Raw genomic sequence first — 27,624 nt, 5'->3', positions numbered from 1 at the left:
GGTATATTTGACTTATGAGCTATTGGATATACATTTGGTGCTATAGTGGCATCCGCTAGGTTTGATTTTGGGACTTGCCATATTACTCCAATGAGTTATCAATTCACCACGGTTAAGAAAAAGAGAGTGACAGAGAAAGAAGAAAAGAAAAAGAATTCCAAGGTGGGGTGCAATTATTAAAATCAATTAATAAGTGGACAAACTCAACCTTTCCATTAAGTGTTATTCTCCAAAGACATAATTCCACCTTGATCTATTCATTTTTCTAATTCTAGAAACTTGGGATATCTTCAAATGGGTTAAAACCCCAAGGACAAAATTTCATGTTCAAAATTCTCATCAATCAATTGGAACTATAACTTCTAACAAATTTTCTACTAGTTTTGGATAAGAATTTTAATGGAAAAGAGGTTGAGTCTGTATGCTAGTTAACTTATTGTAAGATTATTTACTTGGAAATAATAATAATTAAAATAAATGAATAATGAAATAATCATTTGGCATGTATAAATAGATTCTTTATGTGGATGGAGTTGGTTAGTTGAGGTATTATTTCAAAATTTTGTTCCTTTATATTATTCCATAAGTTGTAGTTTAAATGTTTTACAAATTGGCTATTTTTTGGCTACACAAAATATTGGGAAGAGAAACAAAATTTTTTTCCTTCAAATTCGACATGAATCATTTTGGATTATAAATAACAATTGTCAACAATGTAAAATCTGGTTGTAGTAAGGATATTCGAGGGTTTTAAATCCATTTATTTATTAAAATCAATAATTTTAACAATTCAAAATTGCAATTCTAACAAAGTTTTAGGGTCAAATTCTAGTGATGACAAACTGGAAAAGTTAAAAATTGTAAAACATTTAACCTTCTTCTATTCCATAATGAGTGAGGACACACTTCTCCCCAAGTAATCACAAGTATTTCAAAAAATAAAAGTAAAAATATAATGATCTCATCCATTGTCAAAGTTTTGGGATGCATCATTGTAGAATGAGCAAGGATTCCTTCCCTACCCATTCAACACAGTCCCTTTTTCCACCCAAAATAGTTGTCTCATCAATATCCTCACGATATGCTAAGGTGGCACCATGTAGGATAAGTAACATTGTCACCTCGACATAAGTAGTCCCCACTTTTTAAGCCCAACTCCTATTGAAAGGTTATGGGAGGATTCCATACATGGAAGTTTCACCAAAGAAATTAAAAGACCAATGCCTAATAATGGAGAATAGGGTGAACATAAGAATTAATTGTTACTTTGTTGTTAATATGAAAATGAAATATGATTGTAGAAAAATGCAGATCGACAAGTGAAAAGACACTCAAAATACAAGAAATGTCTCTTAAAATAGTGTAAAGTTAAGTGTTAGAGGTCCTTACCAACTGGGAGATGAATACCTTGATGTAGGCCTTGGTAAATCATTGTAAATGATGATGTATCTTGTTATTTTGTGTTTTTAGAGTTGAAAAAATTGCAGTAAAACACAAAAACAACAAACTAAATCCCCCTTGGGCCATCCACAAGTGTAGAGACGCTCTAAAAAGTTGGATTTGTGGATGGGAAAGCCATGGAAATGAAAATATAATAATAATAATAACAACGCAATACTAAAAATAAACTAGCAAAACTAATGATAATGCAATCTGGAAACTTTTTATTCAACAAAAGGGATTAAATTTCCTCGGGGTTAAAAAACACGTATGTTTTTATGTAGATTTTTCAATTATCATTTTAAATAATTGATAAAATATAACCTATGAGTGAAGAAAAGAAAAAAGTTCATAAATGCATGCCTTTTTTATCAAACCCTTAGAGTCAGGGTTTCAATTAACACCCAAATATTGTTGTTGTAAATTGTATGACAAATTTGTAAAGCCCTTGGACAACTACTTGAAATCACTTTAGATTTGTTACCCTACACAACATAAGGATTCGTACCTTTCTTGGGCCAAATGGATAAGGTTTTAGTAAAACCCAAGTGATAAAAATAATTGAAATATGGATTTAAAATAACAGCTAGTAAAAATATTTTTGGTATTTTATTTTTTAGAAACAAAAAAACTAAAATAAGCTTTGGATTTTAAATAAATTGGTTGTTGGTGTGAGGCTTATCTTGGCATTTCAAATTACTTTTCAAGTGATGGATTACAACCACAACCCCTTCTAAATGAACCTTGTGTGTTGGGAAAGGAAATGGGATTGGAGTTGAAAATACTATCACACCACTCCAATCTAAGATAATTATACTGATCTCCAAATCCAACTAGGAGCAAATTCCTTTGAAATACCTCCAACCACTAGGTTGACTATGGTATTGAGTGAGATCTAGCCTTATATAGTTTTTCTTGTAATGACTAGTTGAAAACCATCTCCTAAATAAATAATTCTTTGACTTGTCATCCACAACCCAAAGACTAAGTCACTTCATGAGAAAATAATTTTTTGCACTACAATTTTCCCACAAGAAGGGGTTGATTTGCTTGAATGAGGAAAAAAGGCTAGCAAAGAGGCCCGATTTGACTTCGTGAGGCTTGATTTGGTTGGAAGGAGGATCATTTTACTTGCAAGGGGGTTTTCTCCACCTTCAAACAACTAGTTTATGTCCACCTAAGGTCAAGTGTTCAACTCCTTTGACCCTAACTAACCCAACATTTATCTTGGAGGAGAAAACAACTAATAGAGGAGGGTCAACTTACTTCATGAGGTCTGATCTCCAATACCTTCAAGTTTTTGACACGATGACTTGACTTCCCTTAAGTTCTTGACCATCTTCAACATTCACTAGGTCCCCAACGACTAGCTTGACCTCTCAAACAACTTGTTTGACTCACACATGTGGGATGTCAATTTGCATGGATGAGTGGTTTTCTAGATCTCTAATGCCTTGGCTAATTTGAGGAAATCAACTATGGGTTTTGCCACAACAATTTTTTACATAAATTTTGACATAATATTTGTCCTTGCATGTTAAGTATGGACCTTGATTTGCCACTTTTAACCCACAGATGCAAAAATAGAGGATATGGCCAACTTTAAATTAGAATATTTGCTTGATGTCTTCATCTTTTGCCAAAATTTGCACATGGCATGTCAAGTACACATTACTCTGAACATTTTGGTCCTTTGTTGATTTTTGGACTTGAGACCCTATGCATTTAGATCTATGAACAACCTCAAGAATTGTGAAATGTTATGAATTGAGACTACTAGGTTGAGAATTGTAAAATGGATATAGCACCAAAGCCGAAGAATTGCATACCAACTCTATGACACATGACCATGTCGAAATGATAAACATGCACTTAAGACACGGGCTAGACTAACCCTACATAGTGTGATCATCTCTACAAAACCAATGGATTCCCTAAAGCATGTTCCCAAGTAGGTCCATCCTAAGGCCTCCAATCCGATCTAGGACAAAAGGAATTAAGAGTGGAGACTAAAAGGACCGAGCACGTCCAACCATAATAGGCCTAGAATACTAAAATGCATAACCATCACATCACCTATAAGGCTTTAGACTTGCATCCTTGGGTCTTACAATCGTCATGCCAAAGGAAAAAATGACTATAGGTACCCTTGGTAAAATGAGGGGTAACAATCCTAATAAATTCTTTGTTTTGTAATAAAGTAGGGGTTTTTCATACCCTTTATCAATGTTTAAATTTCCAAAAGCATGTGTTATGTTGCAGGAGTTGTATTTCCCATGCAAACAAGTCATCTTACATATGGAAATCCCAAGGGTTAGCTTGATTAGTAAATACTCCTATGTAAAATTTACAAAGGGATCAAAATCAATTGTTGTTGAGACCTTTGGGTTTATTAACCTCTTTTGTGGTTGGTAGTAGATCTACCTTCCATTCAAAAATTGTAGTAAAGAAGAGGGAGTGCTCTACAAGTGTTGACTTCGTATCAACTCCCCATTCTTAAGTATGTGAACCACTTGAACCCAACAATGATGGTTAGGAAAGGACACATGGGCACTAAGTAAGGCCACACACCAACAATCATGATGATTTACCATTTGATGTCAAGATCGTTTTTAGTGTAATTTAATGTTCATGTTTATATCATTATGTAAACAGACTCTTACGATTTTCTCTTATACACAACTGTTAAAAAAATGACCCACCTTTTAAATTTTGGTTTTAAGCTCACCTTAAACAAAATGACACATGTAGACCAAATGCATTTCTATGGATCGTTGAAGAGCATAGAGTCGGGAGAATAAAAACCAATGCAAAAAAACACAAAAATGCTTCAAAGTTGAAGAGCAATTAAAGGGACTAAGTCTATGCTCCTTTAATATATGTACATTTTTGCTTTCCCTTATGTGTTAGTTGGAAAATTGGGCTTTCCACAAAGATATGGTTGTTGGATATGTGCTATATTCTTTCCCTGACTAGTTTTAGGCGTTGTTACGTTGTGTTGAGTAAGTGGGGGGTCATAGGGGGTGGTAACCCACTTGCTATGGGTTTGCAAAGGGACGGTAACCCCCCTATACGAGGTTTGGGGTAAAGCTCCAATTTTTTTGTTTAAGGCAGACCCACTCATGGTTTTGTGCATGGTTTTAGGCATGATGGTTTTGACCATGATATTTTATAGATCTAGTCAAAGGAAATACGATTATGTTCTAATCCAAGGTTAATAAATTGGGGGTTTATGAATGTTTTAGCATATATATATATAATGTATTTTAACATTAAAAAAATATAATGAAAAATCAATCTAGTTTTAAAATTTTAAATTTCAGAAGAAAAATCTTTATATATATTTTCTATTCTTTACCGGGTATACTTTCTATTTTTTTAAAATTTATTTGCAATTAATTTTTATACCGAATAAAAACCTTAAATAACATTATTCCACTAGGTGTGTGACTTGAAATGTAAGGTCGAGGTTTAGTAAGTTGGTGCATGCGTGATGTCAGAACCCTTCTAGAACGTATGCCTCGTGTGAAGGGAAAGCTTGGGTATATAAAGAGTTTAAAGCCAAAGTTCTTAGTGTGTGATATATCATTGGTAGACGTTGTTATACTATATAACTTAACTTTAGCCTCTTAACATCAATACATGATATATCTTTTGTTAGCATTTAATATCTTATATCCTTTGTTATTGTTTTTATGCATACGTAATGTATGTGGTTGTGATATATATTTTTTATTTTTTGGTTTTGTTTTTATAAACATTGATGTTTTTTTTTTATTAGCTATGTGACACGATCATTTTCTAAATATATTAAATATATATATTTTAATATAGAGGTATTTATAAAATATTATAAGAATTTTTTACAACAATAAAGAATATGTCAAAAATAAATGGCACATGCTACTTATTGGTGTAGAAAATCTTAATAATATAGTATAAATACTTTATAATAAAACATGTGAGTGAAAGATGTAAACAATCTAAATGAAATTAAATATTTTTGATGTGTTTAAGAGAATGATTATTTTAAATAATTGAATATTTAAGAAAAAAAAATAAAATTTCTAAAGAAAACTATACCAATGTCAAACTAAAGTTAGGGAACAACATTCAATAATAAAGATATCTATCATAATATTTTTTTTTATTGTTATATATATAGAGATATTTTTTCTACAAAGAGGATCCTTCTTTCTATTTTATGGTTGTTGAGACTTTTTGGATTGAGGAGCTCTCCCCTTGGAGTACATTTGTCCACATATCTTGACATGGTCAACAATGGATTGAAGAGGGATACAACCACTCCATTTTTATAATATTTCTTTGACTTGTGATTAAGTTAGTTAGCAAATTATTTAACTAACTTGATCACAAGTCAAAGAAATAATATAAAAATGGAGTAGTTGTATCCCTCCTCAATCCATGGTTGACCATGTCAAGATATGTGGACAAATGTACTCCAAGGGGAGAGCTCTTCAATCCAAAAAGTCTCAACAACCATCAAATGGAAAGAAGGATCTTCTTTGTAGAAGGAATTTCTATCTATCTATCTATCTATATATATATATATAATTTGATAACTAGCTTGATGATAAGTGAAAGAAATAATATAAAAATGAAGTAGCTATATCCCTCCTCAATTCACATTCTCAACAACCATCAAATGGAGAGTGTGTGTGCGTGAATTAGGTTTAGCTCAAGTAGTTGGGGGGATTGTTGTTATCCTCCCTTTGGGGTTCAATTGTCACATGTGACATGTTGAGCTCATAATGAGTATTTATTGTAATGACTTTGAGCCTTGTTGTCTAAGAAGTCCCTTGAGGACTGAAACATGTATATTCCTTATATTGAATATAAAGACATTTCTCATGGAAACACATATATATACACACAATTTACATCCATGATAAGAGTTGAGATATCTTTAGATATTGCATTCGGAGAAAGGGATGCCCACTTGATTGTGCAATTTGAAGAGGAAAAGAGAGCTGGATGTTGGTATGGTTGTACAAATGTTTTATGGAGTAAGTAATTGAGTTATTGCACTAAGCTATATAGGCTTATTTTCCCTTATGGTGTCATAACCCCAGTTTAGGGGTGGCTTGTTATTGAGATACTTGGAACAATAACATCTAAGGTTGGGAGGAACATCCTTAGTTAGCAACTAATTTGTGTTTTTGTTGAAATTAATTGTTTTAAGTTTGTGTGTTTTTTAATGTTGATTTTCATGTGTAGTTATGTGTTTATTTCTATAATGTTATGCAAGTTTTTATTCTATTCATATGCATGAGTCGTGCATGTAATATGTGTTATTAGGCATGCACTTTTGATGCATACACATGCAATATTTAATAAAATGGTCTCATAGATGCTTAATGGAATTAAGAGAAAAGAGTAAAGGATATTTGGAAATTTAATAATGGACAAAGTTACACTGTTTGTAATGTCCCTCAATTTCATTGAAATTATCTTGCCCAACCTACCGATTGGTTGTGATAAAGGGTGATATATCTCAAGGTGTTGCAATCTAGATAAGGGGATCCCCTCTTGGGTTGTGCAGGTTGAAGAGGAAAATAGAGCTAGAGGTTGGGGCAGTTGCATGAGTATTTGGTTGAGTAACCAATGGAGTTATTTGGATGAGTTATAAAGAGGTATGTTTTCCCTTATGGTGTCATAGCCCTACCTTTAGGGTCACCTACTATTGAGAAACATAGAACAATAGTGCATAAGGTTAGGAGGAATGACCTTAGTTAAAAACCAATTTGTCGTTTTGTTAAGGATAAGTGTTTTAAGCTTATGTGTGTGTTTTAATGTTTATTTCCATGTGTAATTGTGTTTACTTTCTATAACGTTATGGACGTTATAATTCTATTTGCATGCATGAGTTGTGCATGTAGTATATGTTGTTAGGTTTTCCATTTTGATGCATACACAAGGCATATTTAATAAAATGGTAGCATGGATACATAATTGTGGAATTAAGATCCAAGAATAAAGGAAATTTGGAAATTTAATGGTAAACATAGTCATAATGTTTGCAATGTGCCTTGGATTTGGGTATAGGGACATAACGATATGGTATTATAATATAGATTATAGTATTTTGTTTCAAGTGGGTACCCAAGGACATTATAGAGTGGTAATAACGTGGAAATTGTGGTAATATATGTTATTTGGGGATCTGGGGACTTTATAGAGTGGTATTACAGAAATTGCAATTATGTGCTTCAAGTGAGGAATTGGGAACATTACAAACTAGTACCATAGCTCACTATAACATTGGGCTTATATGGTTTAGAGACAACATACTAAAAAAAATAAAACTAGCAATTGCACCACATGTTGCAATGGAAACGCCGTAAGGCTATAGTATGTTATAAGAAATTTTAGAAACTGGATAAATATTGAAAAGAAAGTATTTAATTGGATCATCCATATGAAGTTTTCGTTGACTTCTTACTAATTTTTTTTTTTACAAAGTTTGAAGGGATAAGACTATAGTATGTTATAAGAAATTTTAGAAATTGGATAAATATTGAAAAGAAAGTATTTAATTGGATCATCCATATGAAGTTTTCGTTGGCTTCTTACTAAAAGAAGATTTTTACCAAGTTATAAGGGATATAACGAAGATTTTTATTAGTATTAAAAATGATGAGCTAAGCCATTATGGTGTAATTTAATATGTTTTTGACTCGTGATTACATCATTTGATTGCGTACTACGTAATAATAAATTTAAAAGGAAATCATAAATGTGGGCACATCACTTTTGTGGCCCATGGTCTTTGAGCCCGTGGATTATATGTGATGAAGTTGTTAAAAGCTTGACGATCCTCTATTGTAATATTCGTGAATTGAGTGGAGGGCTCACTTTGGCTAGTTTGGCTTTTTTTAAGCCATGAGAAATAGTAGATATATTATTCAATTTTCTCCTAAGAGATTCGAGGGTAAAATATGGTGTTCATGTATTTTTAATTGTTTATGTGTTATCATATATTATAAAACGTATTTATTTCTATCTCATTTTTTACTAACAAGTGGTTTCAAAGCCAAGGGATTGTGGCTTGTAGAAGGAGATGATGGTTGCAAATGTCAAAGCATTATATGTTGAGGCTAAAACTAACATAGAGAAGCCTGATTGGGATTTTACCTACATACATGAATATTGTATGAGAGGAAATAAAAAGGTCTAGTACGGTGCTATGCAACTAAAAAACTGAGATCTAGTGAGGAGAGAAATTGTGTGTTAAAATGAGAGAATAACCACATAAGTCCTAAATAATAATAACAAAAAAATATTACTTTGGAAACGGAAATTTGTAAATTATTGAATAGAAATAACAAAAAGAAATATTACTTAGATGAAAATTGTAAATTACATGTATATGGCACCCAAAAGTAGGACTTGGCCTATCCTTTCTTGGAGTAGACCTAGGTGATAGGAGAGAAGGGCATGCAAATGTTTAAAGGGGTGATTGCATGAGAGGAATCAAATATTTTAATTAGTAAATATCTTCTTTTAAGTGTTTCTCACACACACACACACACACACACACACACACACATATATATAATTTAATCTTATGTTGTTAATGATGGAGTAGATTTGTAGCCCTGGGACAACTCAACTAATGATGGTTGTGTAAGTAAATGAAGTATTATATGTGAAGAGGTTTTTCGTTCACATCACCCCAATTCACATATATATGCAGAATGGTCATATCTAAGTGCCTAGCCAAGAGGTTATAGTAGTGGGAGGTTATAGTAGTAGTGGTTGGAATCAACCCCATGTCGCATGAGTATGAGATTGGTCCAATTGCCAATTCCTTTAGATACAAAGGAAAAAAAAGAAGATAGATTAGATCTACATGTTCTTAATTTTTCAATATAATCTTATGTTGAACTTTTTATGTAACATTATGTTTTCTTGACAACTTCTCTCCATATTGAAAAACACCTAACCCCCCTTAATTGTAATACACAATTACAAAAATATATTCTTTAAATATTTAGATATAAGAAATAGATCTTACACACTAAAAACACCCTACTAAAATTATTTGCAACCAAAAAACAAAAGAAAAAAACTAAAGATTATTAGAATTATTCTTTCATTAATAATAAAACAAGTTATTCGATTATAAAAAATTCCTTTTACAATGGTATATAAATAGTCTGATTATTTTATTACTGTTAAAGTTAAGAGAAATATAATATATGATAGAATAATCTAATTATTTTATTACTCTTAAAGTTAAAAGAATTGACAAAATAAACAAAAATATATAATTTAAAAACCAAATCAATATTAAAAGCATTAATAAAATTGCAATACAGAGACGAAAGGGTCAAAACTCTTAATATACTATATGATTTCTTACCATCTAATGTAGAAATAGAAATCTCTTAGCCAGAATGAGAAACAATGTGCACTATAAATTCCTACAATTTAATATAAAATTCTTTTAAATATTCAAGAAAAAAATAACAAAAAAAATTGAGAAGAGAAAATAATCAATAACAATGTGCATTATAATTTATTACAATTTAATTTAGAAAATTTTTAGACCTGAATGAAAAAGAAACAACGAAGAAACAATGTGCATATAAATTCCAACAATTTAATATAAATTGTTTTAAATATTCAAAAAATAATAAAAAAATTGAGAAGAAAAAATAATAAATAACAATGTGCATTATAATTTATTACAATTTAATTTAGACCGAAGGGCATCAACACCCCTCTGTCTATTTACTGACCTAACCCCAAGAGCTTTCGGGATTCGACCCTGTGACCTCCCATTGGCGAGGCACTTGATTTGACCGATTGAGCTAACTCTTGGGGCTGAATTTTTAGTCCTTTTATAGCCAATGTGTTTAAAACAAAATAATAATAATAACAATTAATGTAAAAGATTTTTTTTATAATCAATGTGAACGTAATTACTTTGTAAAGGAAAAATTGTTTAAAATCCACATTTAAAATAAATAAATTATTCCAAAAAATATCCAAACTAAACACTCAACGTATTAAACCAAAAACAAAAAATACCCCCATAAAATTATTTATGAGTTTTACTCAATAATTTAAATAAAAAACTAGACAATCCCATCTTATCAACTATAAATTCCAACAATTTAATATAAAATTCTTTTAAATATTAAAAAAAATGAAAAAAAAAACTAATAAATAACCATGTACATTATAATTTATTACAATTTAATTTAGAAATTTCATAACAAATAATTTCTTTAATATATAGAGAAATATAAACCATATATGTTACTATATTTAATATAATTGCATGCGGCCACCACATAGCTTCATTAACTGCCTCGGTACCTTTTAACTCCTCCGCTGATGACACATCGACACTCACCATTAATTTATTAATTAAATTTATTTTTATATAATTTACCTATCAGTTCTTGATTTAAGTTTGAAATTTGATGGATATAAGTGAAGTGATTTGTGAGATATATTGTTCAACACGGTCGACGATGACATTGGGTAACTTGGAATGGGATGTCAGCACTCAACTTGTGGCGGATTAATAATTGGGATGCTTCCCTCATCAATGCCAGCTGTCTTTCCACTTCGAACCTTCCGCGTAACTGCTGTGGTGATCACATCCTTCTCTACCCCGCATCATCATGAAGTAACTAAAGTTTACTAAATTTAATGCTCACCATTTTATAAGATCTGTCATCATCACTATTAAAATATTATTATATGATTTCACTTAATAAGTTATTCTTTTGGGTTTAAGTGAGCTCTTATTTCCAAACACTTAGATATACGAAAGTATAGGCTATCAAATCCAAACACTTAGATATGCGAAAGTATGGGCTATCAAATTTTTGTGTGTGCCAATATTGTTAAGAATGAAAAAATAGTTTGTTTCAAGAGTGTGACTTGTGTTTAGGATGAGGACTCTCTTAGTTAATATGGTAATTAATTAGAATACTCTTATATTTAATTTTTGTTTCTAAATGTTATGTGATCGTTACTATGACTCTTTTAGTTAATATGGTAATTAATTTGAATACTCTTATACTTGATTTTTTCTTCTAAATGATGTGACTATGACTCTCTTAGTTAATATGGTAACTAATTAGAATACTCTTATGCTTAATTTTTGCTTCTAAATATCTTTATGTGATCCTTACTATCTATTGTCTATTGTCCCTTGTTTTTTAAGCAAATGTTCTGAAAAGCCAAAAGTATACGATTGGCTAGCAATGACCCCAACATTAAAGCAACATGAAAATGAATGATATAATTGGCTAGCAATGACCCTAACATTAGAGCAACATGAAAATGAATGACATAATAGCAACATGAAAATGAATAACATAATGAAAAGGGTATTAGGGGTATTAAGAGAAACCACACAAAACAAAGACAAAAATGACAAGTTAGGAGATCTTTATGATACCTAACTTTCACATATTTTACGTAGATTTCAATTTTCTTTACTTTTACACATAATTCTAAGGCTTATATCACTGAATGTTTCAATCATCTACAAAATGTAATTTTATTCCTTACTTTGAATTGAATAAAATTAAGATTTTTTTGCTTGGTAAGAATTGAATAAAATTAATTTTTTTTTTCTTGGTAAAAATTGATAGAGCATGAAACATCTACAAAATGTAATTAAATACAATTTTCATTTTTGTGTGCAAATATTGTTAAGAATGAAAAGATAGTTTGTTTCAAGAGTGTGACTTGTGTTCACGATGGGGACTCTCTTAGTTAATATGGTAATTAATTAGAATACTCTTATACTTAATTTTTGCTTCTAAATGTATGTCTTGATGGTGACTCTCTTAGTTAATATGGTAATTAATTAGAATACTCTTATACTTAATTTTTGCTTCTAAATGTATGTCTTGATGGGGACTCTCTTAGTTAATATGGTAATTAAGTAGAATACTCTTATACTTAATTTTTGCTTCTAAATGTATGTCTTGATGGGGACTCTCTTAGTTAATATGGTAATTAATTAGAATACTCTTATACTTAATTTTTGCTTCTAAATGTCAAGGACTCTCTTAGTTAATATGGTAATTAATTAGAATACTCTTATACTTATTTTTTGCTTCTAAATGTATGTCTTTATGTGATACGAATGGTAGCAATGACCCCAACATTAAAGCAACATGAAATGATACCTAAATTTAGTAATTTTGTTCCTTCGAATTGAATAACATTAAGGTTTTACTTTCTTGGTAAGAATTGAATAAAATTATGTACTTGAATTGAATAACATTAAGGTTTTTTTTTCTTGGTAAGAATTGAATAAAATTAAGTTTTGTTTTTTCTTGGTAAAAATTGATAGATTAAATGGCCAGGCATGAAACATTTACAAAACGTAATTTTGCTCCTTACTTTGAATTGAATAAAATTAAGTTTTTATTTTGTTTTTTTTTTCTTGGTAAAAATTGATAGAGTATGTAATTTTGTTCCTTACTTCGAATTGAATAAAATTAAGGTTTTTTTTTCTTGGTAAAAATTGATAGATTATAGAATTCCATACAATAAAAAATCGAGAATATTTTTTATTTTTTTTTTTAACTTTCAAAAAATAGACGTTTCACGTAATAATGGTAATAAGAATGGTTAATTCAAGATTTATTAAAATAAGAAATTAAGAATATTTTTATTAAAATATTTGTTGTTTAATAATTCCATGTAAACTTGGGTATTGTATAATAATAATAATGGTAATAAGAATTCTTAATTCAAGATATATTAAAACTAAAAAATAAAAAATATTTTTATTTTTTTTAAACTTTCAAAAAATAGCAGTTTCACCTAATAATGGTAATAAGAATTGTTAATTCAATTCCATAAGTGTTGGTACACTAATTATATTTCCCAGTAACATTACCATATTTTTCAAAATCTATTGCATGGTTGTGCTCAGGATATTTAAAAGCTATTCTATCCCTTCTCAAATAAACTGAACAATTCAGTTTGCATGGATAAAACACTTGAATGACCAGGTGTGAGTGACATACACTACCGGCCAATTGGATAAAACAATTGTTTAATTGGCAAACAAGAAAATTGATAAGAGGAACAAATTAGCCACTGCAACCAAACACTTTCAAATATGTGTGGGGCCCCAAAGTGGGTACTCCAACCTTAGTAAGCCATTCCAAATACTTGCATCTTCCTCAAAATGGTACATTCCCCAGCAATTGAGCAAACAAGTAAACCAAGGGACTGACCTTTTCCAGACTATATTTAAAAGAACAAGCATCTTCCTTAAGAAGTGAACCAGTCAACTTATTATGGAATTTGTTTCATTGGAGTGCTCCACCTATTAATGTATCTCCATTTGAATAGGTACCCTTGCACACATCTCCATGTTATTGGTTCAAGGCACCCACACGTGGAGGGTATCTATTCAGATGATATACTAACTATTGAACCCTTTATTTTTGGAATCAACCAATATGGCTGAAGCATCATTGCATCAATTGAAGGTACACAAGGATCTAACATTTTCAGGTTCTAATACTATACATAACTTATACTTGGTTAGAAAGGTGTAGAAATATTCTACATGTGATGGCCTAGAGATAGCAATACAGAGAGAAGATGACCTTCCTTTTACTCTCTTCCACCAACATGTACAATCTCCAAAGCAAACATTCAATCCAAGAATGCTCAGAACTTTCTTAAAAAACAAGGTAGATGCAATGGATGTTCAGAATTTCCCTTTGTTGTTATGTTATCAGATAAAGTTTACAATATGGGGATGATCTTGCAACTCTATCGGTCCCTGTTATATTGGTGGCAACATGTGTGAATGCTACCTACCCCAGGAGAACTACAAATGATTCTGTCATGAAAAAATGAAAAGTATATACCTAGGATGAAACTAACAATAATAAGCATATCTGATCATGATGCATAAGAAAAAATCACCAATATGTAGAACATAATAAAAAGTACAAAAGAATAGATGACAATGCCCAAAAGCAATCTGTGACACATTGCATGGAATGCCATCTGAAAAGCCATACTATATTTTTCGTTACTTTTCTAATGTCATTTCATTTTTGCTGCAATAATTTCCGTGCACTCATTTTGGAAGAAAATCATGAAGCTAAAGTTAATGGTAAGCCTAAAGTGCCCTGCTAATAGGAGCTAAAGTCTTTATTTCAAAGGCAAACAACGTTTACCAAAAAAATTATATTCTGAACATGTGCTATGATTAACTAATAATTCTCACATTATGCGTGGAGAATAGAAAGCAATTGTACTGCTAGTTCCTACTAATGCCTTTGCAAGGGGCTTTAAGATATCATTACTATAAAATTACTCTATATGACTCTCGAGTTCCAGATAAATGCTCATTGGTTCAATTTGAAGCACCAACAACAAAAACATTCTGTTGCATCTTCAAAAGTACTTACAAAAATAAACTACTCTATGCACAACATGCCTCTTTTGAATTGGAGTCAAGATAGCATATTGACCACTCTGAGAGTCTGAAATGTACTTTTCCTTTTCATTATTCTCCTTTTGCTGCTTGCTAAGAGCGGTGATCTTGAAGTGCTCTGAAAATGATTGACCAGGGCACAGAGGCATCCATTTGAGATAATTCGTGAAATTAGTTCCCTATCAAAGTGATAGATATAAATATAGACATCTCAGATTTCACACTGTGAAGTTGTCACTTTCTGAATTGAAGACACTCTAATTATTCTCCAAATGCACCAAGGCTATTGATAAAACAGAGACCCCACCTCTAAAATAGATTTTTATCCTCAGACAGATGGGAAAAACTTGGTCAGGTTGAAAGGGAGAGCATAAAGCTCTTCACTTCTAGGATTGGTTTTGAATGAATGGAACTTATCCCACCAATGATGGCCTCTGTCTTTCCTTGTTGAACTCTTCCCCCATATGGAGAGTGTTGTCCAAAAACAATGCTACGCTGCTAGCAACTAAAGGTGGTGACGAGAAAATCACATTGATAATGTCATTGAACTGTTAAAAAAGCTATTCAAAAATGTTTAAATTTAAAAACATTGAAAATTTGAAGAATGAAGGGAATGTTGCCACAATGAACTGCTAGCCAAAAAAATTCGATTTAGCCCCTGAAAGAAGTTGTAAGAACCCTACCCATCGTCCATGAGTGTGGACTGGACCATGACAAGAAGAAAATATAAATTCATTGAAGTACTGTGGTACCGATAATCTCAAAAACAGAGAGAAGCCCAAGATGAACTTCATCCTGAAACTATTTAGATTGCAAAATTGAAGGAAACTGAGACCCCCACTAGCTGCTCATCAAGAATACAAAAAATTTCAGACATGAGGCAAAACCCAAAGAATTGTTGTTCTACCCTACAATTTTAAAGCTGCATCGTACAAACTTTCTGCCAATATAGGTACCCAATGAATTATTGTTTTACCCTAATATGTTGAAACTGCATTGAACAAACTAAGGGTTTGCCAATATGAGTTAACCTTAAGGTTTTATGCATACATCCATTATACATTATGGCAACAACTAAGAGACTACTAGTTGACTGACTTTGTAGCTCAACACATAGGATTTGTGTTCACTGTATACATACCAAAATAACCAAAGAGGAGACAATACATGGCGGTAACAATGGGTGCTGGAATAGAAGCAAAGATTGCTCCAAATTTGCCTGAACACATTAACATGAAATTAGCAATGCAAAATCCTAGACTAGGGAATAAACCCCAAAATGAGAACAATATCCCAACTTGAGTTGATTATCACCAAGAACAGAGAAGAATATCATAAATCATGCTGATATCTGGAGCACCCTGCGACTGCCAACTCATGTCAACCCCAAAAGACCAGCATTCTCACTGCAAATTCCCAAGATAAGACAAATTTCAGAGCTAGTATTGCCAGAAATGGGTCAAGTTGCTTGGTTCTTACACTAATACTGTGGACCCATATCCAGTTCCAAACATCCCATCCAATAAAATTCCAATTCCCTGTAGAGAGGACCATTACATTCCATCAACGACAATGATACAATCTTCCAATTACTTGAAGCCATAAGGGTGAAAGCAACGAATCCATTTCCTTACCTGCCAGCCTATACCACGGCTGATGATAGATGGAGGGGGAGGTGTAGCACTTGCAAACCTTGAAATAGCATAGAATGTACCAGTAGACTGCAAATTTATGAAAGAAAAAAAATAGTGTCAATACTCAATTTTGTTTTTAAATAGAAACCCATAGATAACTATGAGAAATATCAACGGGATAAAGAAAATAAAAGAGAAGAAAGAATATCTGATATATGGCAAGCAGGCAGACCTCAACAAGAGACACAAATGTTGCAGTTATCATTGCAAAAGACTGTCCTCCATCAAAAACAGGTCCTCCCCATTGAAATGGATATGGAACACTTATCCTGTAGAATAATAAAGACCATGCTGAGGCTTTGCATGAGAACATATTGTATGAAGTGTTAGGATATTCCGACACATAGGATATAGTTAAGTTCAACTTGGTCTAGTATAGAGTTAGGTTAGAGTTAGGTAAAGTGTGTTTCTTTACCGTTGTACATTTTGTAACTTACAATCCGACGGTCACGATATGTAGTGATCCGACGGTTCACTCTCACCTCGGTATTACCGACACTTGATCCGTGGCTTGACACCCGATTGGTCCATGAGTTCTATTTAAAGCGCATGGAGGGTCATTGTTCGGGTAATCCGTGCATGAGAGAAGCTTATGTAAATTTTCATTCTTTGATTAATAAATTGTCTGTACCCACGTTGGGACAGGCCGTGGACTGTTTCCCTCCTTGCACTCTGAGGGTTTTAACCACGTCAAAAATACTGGTGTATTGATTTGAGATCTGGTTGTGAGCGGTGTCCTTTTGGTATTCTTTCTGAGGAACTTACCCTGTAAATTCCTACATGGTATCAGAGCTATTTGAGGGCCGCGTCCGTTGGTGATCCAAATCTGAAGCCGGTAGAACTGCATGCGGCTGTCGTTTCCTAGATCTGCTGTTTCTGACTGCTTTCGGGCCGAGAGGACTGCTCTGTTGCGTTCAGAGCATCTGTTTCAGTGAGGAACCCCTTTCGTTTCACGCGAAAAGGTTTCCGGTAGCCCTAGCTGCGTCATTTTTCAGATCGGGAGGTATACAGTGTTTTTTTTTGCAGTTTACTGTCATTTTCTCTCTGCTTATTTCGGTTTCGGTTTATTTAGCCTTTTTTTTCCGGATCTATACCTTTCATTTCTGCGTATGCTCTTTGCCCTGCGACTCTGTGCGATCTGGGCAAATCAGAAACAGAAAGAAAGGATTTTTCTCATGCGTATGCTCTTTTCCCTGCACCTTAGTGTGATCTCGGAAAATCAGAAACATTGAGAAAAATATTTAATTTTTCGGCTAAAAGCTAACTTTGAGATTTTTTTTTTAAATTTCTAGTTTTTTGGCTAAAGCTAACTTCGAGCCGTAAGGTTCGTTTTTCTTTGGATATTCGTGTTGGGTTTTGTGTTTTGTGTTTTGTAGGGAAAAGAGTCTTCCCAAGGCAAGCACGCAAATCGAGGCCCCCCCCCCCCCTCTCTCTCTCTCTCTCTCTCTCTCTCTCTCAAATATTTTGTATAGATCAATTGGTTCAAAGACCTTTTAAGAGAGTAGAGGTCTTGGGTTCAAGTCTCCATTTTGTGGGGGCGGATTTTTTTTCATTCCCGCACATTCGCGCACTTTGCCGGCAACGTCAACAATTTTTTTTCAAAAAGCCATAACTTCTTCATCCGGAAGCCTTTTTCAGAGCCGTTTTTTTTAAAACCGCCTATTTTTTCGAGATCTATCCATTGGACCACTTACTTTCAGCATCTTCAGCTTCAGTTTTTTTCAAAAAATGGAAAGTCCATGCCAAGTCATTCTTGATAGCACTAACTACTTCCAATGGGTAGCCTACATGGGAGATTTACTTAGAAGTAAAGGTCTCTTCAGAATAGCCACAGACCAAGAGAAGAAACCCAAAGATGAAGACAAGGCCGAAAAATGGGAAAATCGACAAGATCAAGCACGTGGTTTGATAGGAATGTCTGTTTCTCCTGATCTTAGATTCCACATTGCAGAAATTGAAACTCCTCATGAAGCATTAGAAAAACTTGCTAAAGTTTTTGGGATTAAAAATGAAATTAGAGCCCATCAACTTGAGAATGAGTTGCTTACTTTGGATCCTAATAATTTTTCTTGCATTGAAGATTTCTTGTCCAAATTCAAGACCCTTAGATATCTCTTGGAAGGTGTTAAAGTTAAGAAAGAAGATGGTAACCTTATTTATTCCATCCTTACTAAGTTGGGACCAGCCTACTCTGTATTTGTTTCCACTTTCCATTCTACCAGGGAAGCTTTCATTTGTCAAGGCAAAGACTACAAGCCCCCTTCCTTTGACTCCTTTTGTGATTCCTTAATAAGAGAACAAGAAAAACTCTTACACCTTGATCTTCTTAATCTTGGAAACTCTTCCTCGAAAGCGTTAGCCGCCCAGCAGCAACCAAATTCAAAGAATCCTAAGAAGTCTTATCCTCAAAGGAATGGTCCTAAACCAACTCAGCCTCAAGATGAAAGATCATTTCAGCAATATGACAAGACCAATAAAAACAAATGGAAGAAGACTGACAGACATTGTAACTTTTGTAATCGAGATGGCCACTTAGAATCTAAATGCTTTAAGAAGATGGAAGCCTTGGAAGCCGCAATGAAGAAACATAACATCCATCTGGAGCCTACTTCAACTTCAACTTCCGGAACGGCATTTTCTGCATGTCATCGTCAATCATCTCAGTCTGGTTATGCATTAAATGTATCTTCTTCTTCTTCTCATTCTCATGAGTGGCTCATTGATTCTGGAGCCTCTTGTCACATGGCCAAAAATCAAGCCATGTTTTCTTCTTTAAATGATTGTAACACCAAAAATATATATGTTGGTGATGATAGATCTCTTAATGTTGTAGGGACTGGAACTGTTCATCTAGACAATGGTCAGTTCAATGATGTATTATGTGTTCCAAACTTATCCTGCAACCTTCTATCTGTCTATCAGATAACTCATTCAGGTGAAGGTAAAATTGTTGAATTTTCACCTCATGATGTTGTAATCAAGGATCTAAAAGATCCTAAACAGATTCTAGCTACTGGTCTTGCTGATGATTCCAAAAGGTTGTATAAGTTTCACAACTTTGGGTCATCCCATCTTCCCTCAGTATTTGTTGCTCATAATGATGAAGTGAGCAAACTTTGGCATGAGCGGTATGGTCACTTAAACTATCGCTCCCTTCAGCATCTATGTAAAGAAAACATGGTGACAGGTCTTCCTATGGTATCTTGCAAAGATGGTGTTTGTTCCGGATGTGTACTCGGAAAACATCATCGGGACAGTTTTGACAAACGTGCCTCTTGGCACGCCTCAGCCCCTTTACAGCTTGTGCACAGTGATTTATGTGGTCCTCTTCCTGTTGCTTCATTCTCTGGCTGCAAGTACTTCTTAACTTTCATTGATGATTTCTCCAGACGCACTTGGGTATACTTCTTAAAACTCAAGAGCGAAGTATTTACCACCTTTTTGGCCTTCAAAGCATTCGTTGAAAAACAATCTGGACATCAAATTCTTAAGCTAAGAACTGATAATGGTGGAGAATATGTTAAAAATGCATTCATCAACTTTTGCACCGAAAATGGAATTCAAATGCAACATACTGTTCCATACACTCCACAACAAAATGGTGTAGCTGAAAGGAAAAATCGCACCTTAAAGGAAATGGCTAATTGTATGCTGCAATCTAAAGGACTCAGTCTTAGTTTTTGGGCCGAAGCAATTAATTGTGCAAATTATATAATCAATCGCACTCCTACTAAGGTTCTAGAGAATATCACTCCAGAAGAAGCCTGGAGTTCCATTAAACCAGATGTAAGTCACTTTCGTGTGTTTGGAAGTGAAGCATGGGCCCATATTCCAGATGAAAAGCATAAAGCCTTAGAACCTAAGAGTGAGAAATGTACTTTTGTTGGATATTCTGAAGATGTAAAAGGCTATAGACTTATTCCATTTAAGTCCAAAAATGTTATCATTAGAAGAGATGTAAAATTTGATGAAAATAAATCGGCCTGCGAGCCTAGTCCGGCGGATGTGCCACCTCTTCCTATCTCTTCTATCTTTGAAAACATTTCTTCTTCTGATGATGAAAGCGAGGATGATAATCCTTCCCCACCTTCTCAAGATCCTCAACTTCCAAGATGGGTCCGTGCTACTCGGGATGCAGCAGGTGATCTTGCCGGTGATCCTACAGATCAGCGACGTACACGTTCTCAGTTTGAAAGAGCCTCTTCTTTACTGGCTCAAGCTCCAGTAAATCATGATCCTGACACTTTTGCAGAAGCTTCAGGCCATCCACATTGGGAAACAGCTATGAATGAAGAATATCATTCATTGATGACAAATGATACATGGGATCTTGTTCCTCTACCAAAGGGACGCAAACTTGTTAGATGCAAATGGGTTTACAGAACCAAGTATGGACCAGATGGGAAAGTTGATAAACATAAAGCTCGTCTAGTTGCTAAGGGCTTTTCACAGGTTGAAGGCATTGACTACACTGAAACCTTCTCTCCAGTTGCCAAAATGAACTCTATCCGCCTTGTTCTTTCCCTTGCTGCCTCTTTAAAATGGGAAGTCCATCAAATGGATGTTAAATCTGCCTTCTTGCATGGTGACTTGCAGGAAGAAATCTATATGGAACAACCCATTGGCTTCATACAAACAGACTCCAGCCTCGTTTGTCGACTTAAGAAATCCCTTTATGGCCTCAAGCAAGCTCCTCGAGCTTGGTATGCCAAAATGGATAGCTTTCTTTTAGAATCTGGCTTTTCTAGGTGTCATTCTGACAATACTGTCTACACCAAGAAAGTGGGCAACTCTCTCATCATCCTTGTTCTTTATGTTGATGATCTTATTCTTACTGGTAGTGATCCCAACCTTATAAACCATGTGAAGTCCAGCCTTAAAAAGAAATTTGAAATGACAGACTTAGGACACTTACACTATTTTCTCGGTCTTCAAGTCTTGCAATCCCAAGAGGGTATTTTCCTTTCCCAGTCCAAGTATGCTTGTGATATTCTTCGTCATTTTCACATGGAAGACTGTAAGCCAGCCACTTCTCCCTTTCAGTCTGGAGTCAAACTTTCAGTCTCTTGTACTTCTCCTGAAGTTGATGCTACCTTATACCGTCAACTTGTCGGAAAACTCTTGTATTTAACCCATACTCGTCCTGATCTTTCCTTTGCTGTTGGCCTTGTTGCTCGTTTTATGCAAAACCCCCGTGAAAGTCATTGGAAAGCAGCTAAAAGAATACTTCGTTATGTTCGAGGTACAGTACAGTTTGGGATTCATTACAGTGCCAAAGCAGCTCCTCTGTTAGTTGGTTTCACTGATTCTGATTGGGCTGGTGACCTTGATGATCGGAAGTCTACTGCCGGTTATGTCTTCACTCTTGGTTCGGGACCTATTACATGGGCTTGTAAGAAACAGGCTGCCATTTCTCTTTCATCAGCAGAAGCAGAGTATCGTGGTGCCGTGGAAGCTAGTAAGGAAGCCTTGTGGCTTCGTCAGATCCTATCAGAGTTTGGCTTTGAGCAGCAGCATCCAACCACACTTTGGTGTGATAATCAAAGTGCCATTCAGCTATGCAAAGATCCAGTCCAGCATCAGCGCAGCAAACACATTGAACTACACATGCACTTCATCAGAAAGCTCATTCATGACCATGTTCTTGAAGTGCAATATTGTCCAACAGATGATCAGGTTGCAGACATCTTCACAAAGGCTCTCACAGAGGCGAAGTTCACTAAACTTCGATATATGCTTGGAGTTCAGGAAGTTGTCACTAAGGGGGGATAGGCTCTAGTGCCTCCTTCCTTCTCCTATTGTGTCATATTTGTAAATCCTTCAATCCTATCCCAAGTTGTTCTTAAGGGGGGATGTTAGGATATTCCGACACATAGGATATAGTTAAGTTCAACTTGGTCTAGTATAGAGTTAGGTTAGAGTTAGGTAAAGTGTGTTTCTTTACCGTTGTACATTTTGTAACTTACAATCCGACGGTCACGATATGTAGTGATCCGACGGTTCACTCTCACCTCGGTATTACCGACACTTGATCCGTGGCTTGACACCCGATTGGTCCATGAGTTCTATTTAAAGCGCATGGAGGGTCATTGTTCGGGTAATCCGTGCATGAGAGAAGCTTATGTAAATTTTCATTCTTTGATTAATAAATTGTCTGTACCCACGTTGGGACAGGCCGTGGACTGTTTCCCTCCTTGCACTCTGAGGGTTTTAACCACGTCAAAAATACTGGTGTATTGATTTGAGATCTGGTTGTGAGCGGTGTCCTTTTGGTATTCTTTCTGAGGAACTTACCCTGTAAATTCCTACATGAAGTGACATGACAATTAGTATGCATGCTTCTTGTAAGAATGCACACCATTTGGCACCACTAACTAGTCTAGAACGGTCTGTTCGGCAATGGACTTGGGTCTTTTGAAGGTTATGCTTGTATGCTCCACCTACACTGAGAATATGGGCATATGCCCACACAATAGCAATTGCAATTATGATGGCAAAACACTCAAATAAAGGCTTTTTACGAGTCTTGATATGTCGACCATACTGAAAGGGAGGAAAAAAGAGTTTAATCAGTTAGTTTCATTCTGCAACAAAGTAGTGCCACAATCTTTCCAATTACAAATCATTTAATACAACAGATTTAAAAAATCATGGAAAGACTAGGAACAAGATATATGATATATATCTAGAGAGATACACTCTAGAAGTTTACACATAATGGTAATTAGTTAATTCCTTACCTGTGAAAAGAAGACCAGTGCAATAAGCTGTGGAAGCCCTATTTCAATGCATTTCCCCACCTGTAAATAACATCAGAGTACAACACTTCATTTGACTTTTTTTCAAAAAGGAGGATATAGTTTCAAACAAAACAGAAATTCAAATAGAATAGGTATTACAAAATATACATCCAAACATAAATTTGAAGGCAGGTAATATGGATATCCAAACGTATGGGTGTTTGGTGAACATAAAAAATTCTAAGTTTGACGCGAAAAACCTATCAATCTATTGAAAATTGCAAAACTGGTTTCGATAGGACCCAGAACTTATTATTGTAAATGCAAGTTTAATTGGTTGAAATTTAAAATAAAAACTAAGAGTTGGGCTATTAACTAATAGCTGAATAAACTGACATGATTTGGTTGAAGATATATGAGGTCCATTTTAGTGAGTTAAAGTTCATTAAATTGACAACACTTGAGTCACGTCATTCTTATGCTTGTCAGTAATACTTTTACTGCATGCAGATATTTCTGAAATACATTTGAACCAAATGAAAGGACTTCATCTATGCTAGCTACTCAAGCCAGAAAGTGTATCAGCGCAAGTAAAATCGAATCCACTGGATTCAAAAAGATTCAGTAGCTATGTCATTTAGTCATTATAGCTTAAATTTTCACAATGGTGGTTTCTTCGTCACAGCAAGCTCATCTTCCTACGGAGATAATGGACAAATAAGAGACTATTTGCTAACACTGATTAAAGAAGGGGAATTTAGATCTCTAGTCCCATTTCATCCCAACAGGGAAACTTTACAGATCAAGAAAACATCTCAAGTGCAAAGTTGATGAGCCCCAAATTTGGTAACATTTTGGGCTCATTTGGCATAACTACCCTTGCTCAACCCTTCATTTTTCATAACTTATGCATCATTTTTTAGTATATTTATGTCATTTGTACGAATAAGGGCAGTCACTATTCCTAGGTGGCTAACACGTGCTTATTTCAGGTTTTTTTACATTTAATGGAGCAAAACCACGCAGATGAGGGCTAGGAGATAGCCAAGATGGGGTTGAGGATTCGTAGGAGGATTGTCCACAGCATTAAATGGCCTTCCTCGAGATTTTCACCCCCAACTCCGAGCTCTGACAGCCACCACAGCCGGATCTAGCAGGCAGCCAAACGGATTTTGAGGAAGCAACAGTTCACTCTTAGTTTGGTCAGCCAAGCCCCACTGATTTAGGAGGCCGGCTTGGGGCCTCGAGATGTATAAATGATAGGGCTTTAGCCTTCAGAAAGGACTTTTGAAACCTTGTTGCACATTCTGGACTACGAGCTGCTAGCTCTATTTTGCTCTTTTGTAGCCATTATTGGCATGTTATTAGACTTATGATTATTATCTTTTAATGGAAAGCAGGAATATTTGAGTTCAGTTCTGAGTTCTTAAAGGAGCCATAGCTCTCGGGGTTGGGCCCAACCTGAGAGCCTAAGGCCTCCTTCCTTTGTATTGTTATTTTTCTTTCAACATTATGTTTTTTTCCCTTTACATGCAATTGAAACGCAGTTTGCTAAGTTAGATTCCTTGGTATGGTTAAGTAGGTCATTTTCATAAGACAAAATTGCTCCAGCTGTTTAGAGTAGAGTGAAGAGATTGGAGTTGATAAAAGTTCTAAAAAAGGGGTTGCCTGCACACTCATTTTCACCTCTTTCTAGGGGCTGGAATTGCAGACAGTGTTGCCCACCCAAAAACATTGGTTTATGTGTCCATGCAATCTTTGATGCAATATTTTTGGTTGTAGAAGTGTCCATGCGTTCAGATCTCTTGGAGTGTTTCTTTGTTTCAGTACCATGCATGATTCTCCTTAGAAATAACGTTGTTGTTCCTTAATTTTATTAAACAGTTAGAATAGTTTAATAATATTTCGGTTATGTGCAAGACGTGGATGATTTGTTTCGTTTACACTGTGCAGCGCTACTCCCTCACTCTCTTGTCTTTCTAAGTCGTGCCCAGGCCAACTACTCGTCCCCCAATTAGACCCATTGTCTCTCAACTATTCTGTTACCCTCGTTACTCTACCTTTTTCGGCCTTCCATTCCCTCTGCCCTCTTTAAGACAACCTAGCTTAGCACACCCCCTCTCCATCTCATCTCTCTGTCGCTGAGTCATTACAAACTCCCCTACTACCTCCCTATCCATCCATGCAGCCTCTTCCACTCACCCATCACCCAAAAATCCGATTGTAGAACATCCTGTAGGAATTACTGAACTTCCTGTAGAAATTCTGAACATCGTGTAGAACCCCTGCAGACTTCCTGTAGAAGCTCATAAACACGGTTTCTTGGCATCTAAACTTTGTGAAACTCTCTGAAAGGATGTTAGGGACTCCCTAGACCCTCTCTGAGCCTTCCTGACCTCTTCCAATCATTTCCCCCCTTGATCTACCCCTGCACAGTAAAGATCCAGTTAGAAGCACATGCATAATAATTCAAACAACTTGAACAAAAACACAAAAATATGTTCTCTTCGGATCAAAGTAGTGTAGACACATGCATCTCACCTTCCTAGAAGTAATGGCATCTCTTTCAGTAGTTTGCATCCCCATATCTGCATCAGTAAGACTCGCTGGTAGAATTAGGGTTTTCTAGGGTTTGCTTTTCTTGTTGGCTTTCAGTTCCTTTTTTGCAAATAGATTAACTTCTTTTGATATTAGCTTTCGCCCATCAGCTCAAAAGATTCTTCTAAGAGCTCATAGAAGTTGGCTTGAGCCCCTAGCGGACTTGTGCCAGCTGACCAAGTGAGAGCTGCGACAAGAGCTAGTACTTGTGCATACAGCACCGTTGCTTCCAAGTTTGTTACGAACTACCGGGTTGATAAAAATTAAAGAAGGAAGCTCCAGGAGTTGTAGCATTATTGCTACAATACTGGATCCCACCATCTTTTTGGCGCCGTTGCCGGGGAAGCGTCAGAGTATTAGTAATTGTTGCTTTTCTTCTATTTTCCTACTCTCGCCTTCTGCTAAGTAGTATGTCATTTCCATTCTGCAATTTCCTTTCTGCAAAAGTAGCATAGACATTTCCTGCTTTCATAGATTAACATTTCAATTCCGCAATTTCATTCCTGCAAGCGTAGATTAGCATTTCAATTCTGCAAAGCATAGCTTAGCATTTCATTCCTGCAATTTCATTTGAGCAAAATAGATTAGTTCTTTCATGCTTTCATTTCAATTCCGCATTTCCATTTCAGCAAGATAGTTAGTTGCAGTTCAATCTGTTTTAGTTTTGCAGGTACCAGGAAAAAACAAAAGCAATCAGAAGTCTTTTCATTTCATGCCTTGTAGAAACCGAGATAAAACAGGCAAATTCTTACCCAACACCCCCACCACATCACTAAGTCACCCTTCTCTCTTCTTTGGTGACAGTGATCCAGAAGAACCTATAGGTGAACCTCCAGAGATCTACGAAGATCCTATAGCAGAAGAAGAGTTAGAGACCACTCCATTTGAAGCTATGGCTGACAATAGGGGAGAAGATGAGAGAATTGAAGGTGCCTTCCCCATCCGAGAGACCAATGGAGACATGAAAATGAAGAACATCAGTCCCTCCGCTTTACCTCACTTCCATGGACTGACTACTGAAGACCCTGATACCTTCCTATTTGAGTTTGCTGTCCTGTGCTGAAACTATGACTATACTGAAGATGAGCAAAAACTGAAACTCTTCCCCTCAACCCTTAAGGATGCAGCATTACGCTGGTTCATGGGCTTACCTGGGAACAGTATCAACACTTGGGCTCAGATGCAACAAGCTTTCAATACCAAATACCGGGACTACTGTAGGTCCAAGGAAACCAAGGGAGAAATCTTTCGGATGACCATGGGGAATGATGAGTCCTTAGAGGATTACGAGGAAAGGTTCCAGCTTAGCTATAAACGGGCCAGGTGCACACTTGACCCTGAATCTCTTAAGTTGGTCTTGCTACGAGGAGTCCCGGAAGACCTCTTAGATACCCTTCACATGCTAGCTGGGGGAGATATTTACCAACTGCCTTATGAGGACATAAATACCGTGTTTAGAAACCACTCTAGGGCAGCCCGGAAAAGAGGTAAAGGAAACATCCTCTCAGCTGGTATTCCTTTCTCCAAACATGAGTTTGCAAATCAATTAGAGGATCTCAAGAGTGAGGTGAGACAGACCACCGCCATGCAACTTGATACATTCTGAATCCAGCAGAAGAAAGAGGAAGCTGAGAGGGCTTTGGCTATTTTCTGCCCTAGGTGTACAAGGAAACACCCTAAGAACGAG

The 27,624-nt window shown here is 35.2% G+C and overlaps 1 pseudogene; it reads right to left on the bottom strand.

Annotated features, from left to right (window-relative positions):
• Positions 1–27,624, bottom strand: part of LOC149261213 (nucleobase-ascorbate transporter 6-like) — a 52,816-nt pseudogene that overhangs the window by 13,365 nt on the left and 11,827 nt on the right.

The sequence above is a fragment of the Pinus tabuliformis genome, chromosome 6, assembly GCF_031772625.1.
Source record: "Pinus tabuliformis cultivar Carrire ecotype Pingquan chromosome 6, CPIR1, whole genome shotgun sequence".
NCBI classification, from domain to species: domain Eukaryota; kingdom Viridiplantae; phylum Streptophyta; class Pinopsida; order Pinales; family Pinaceae; genus Pinus; species Pinus tabuliformis.
The sequence above is the reverse complement of the archived record's forward strand: the minus strand, read 5'-3'. Positions and strand labels throughout refer to the sequence as shown.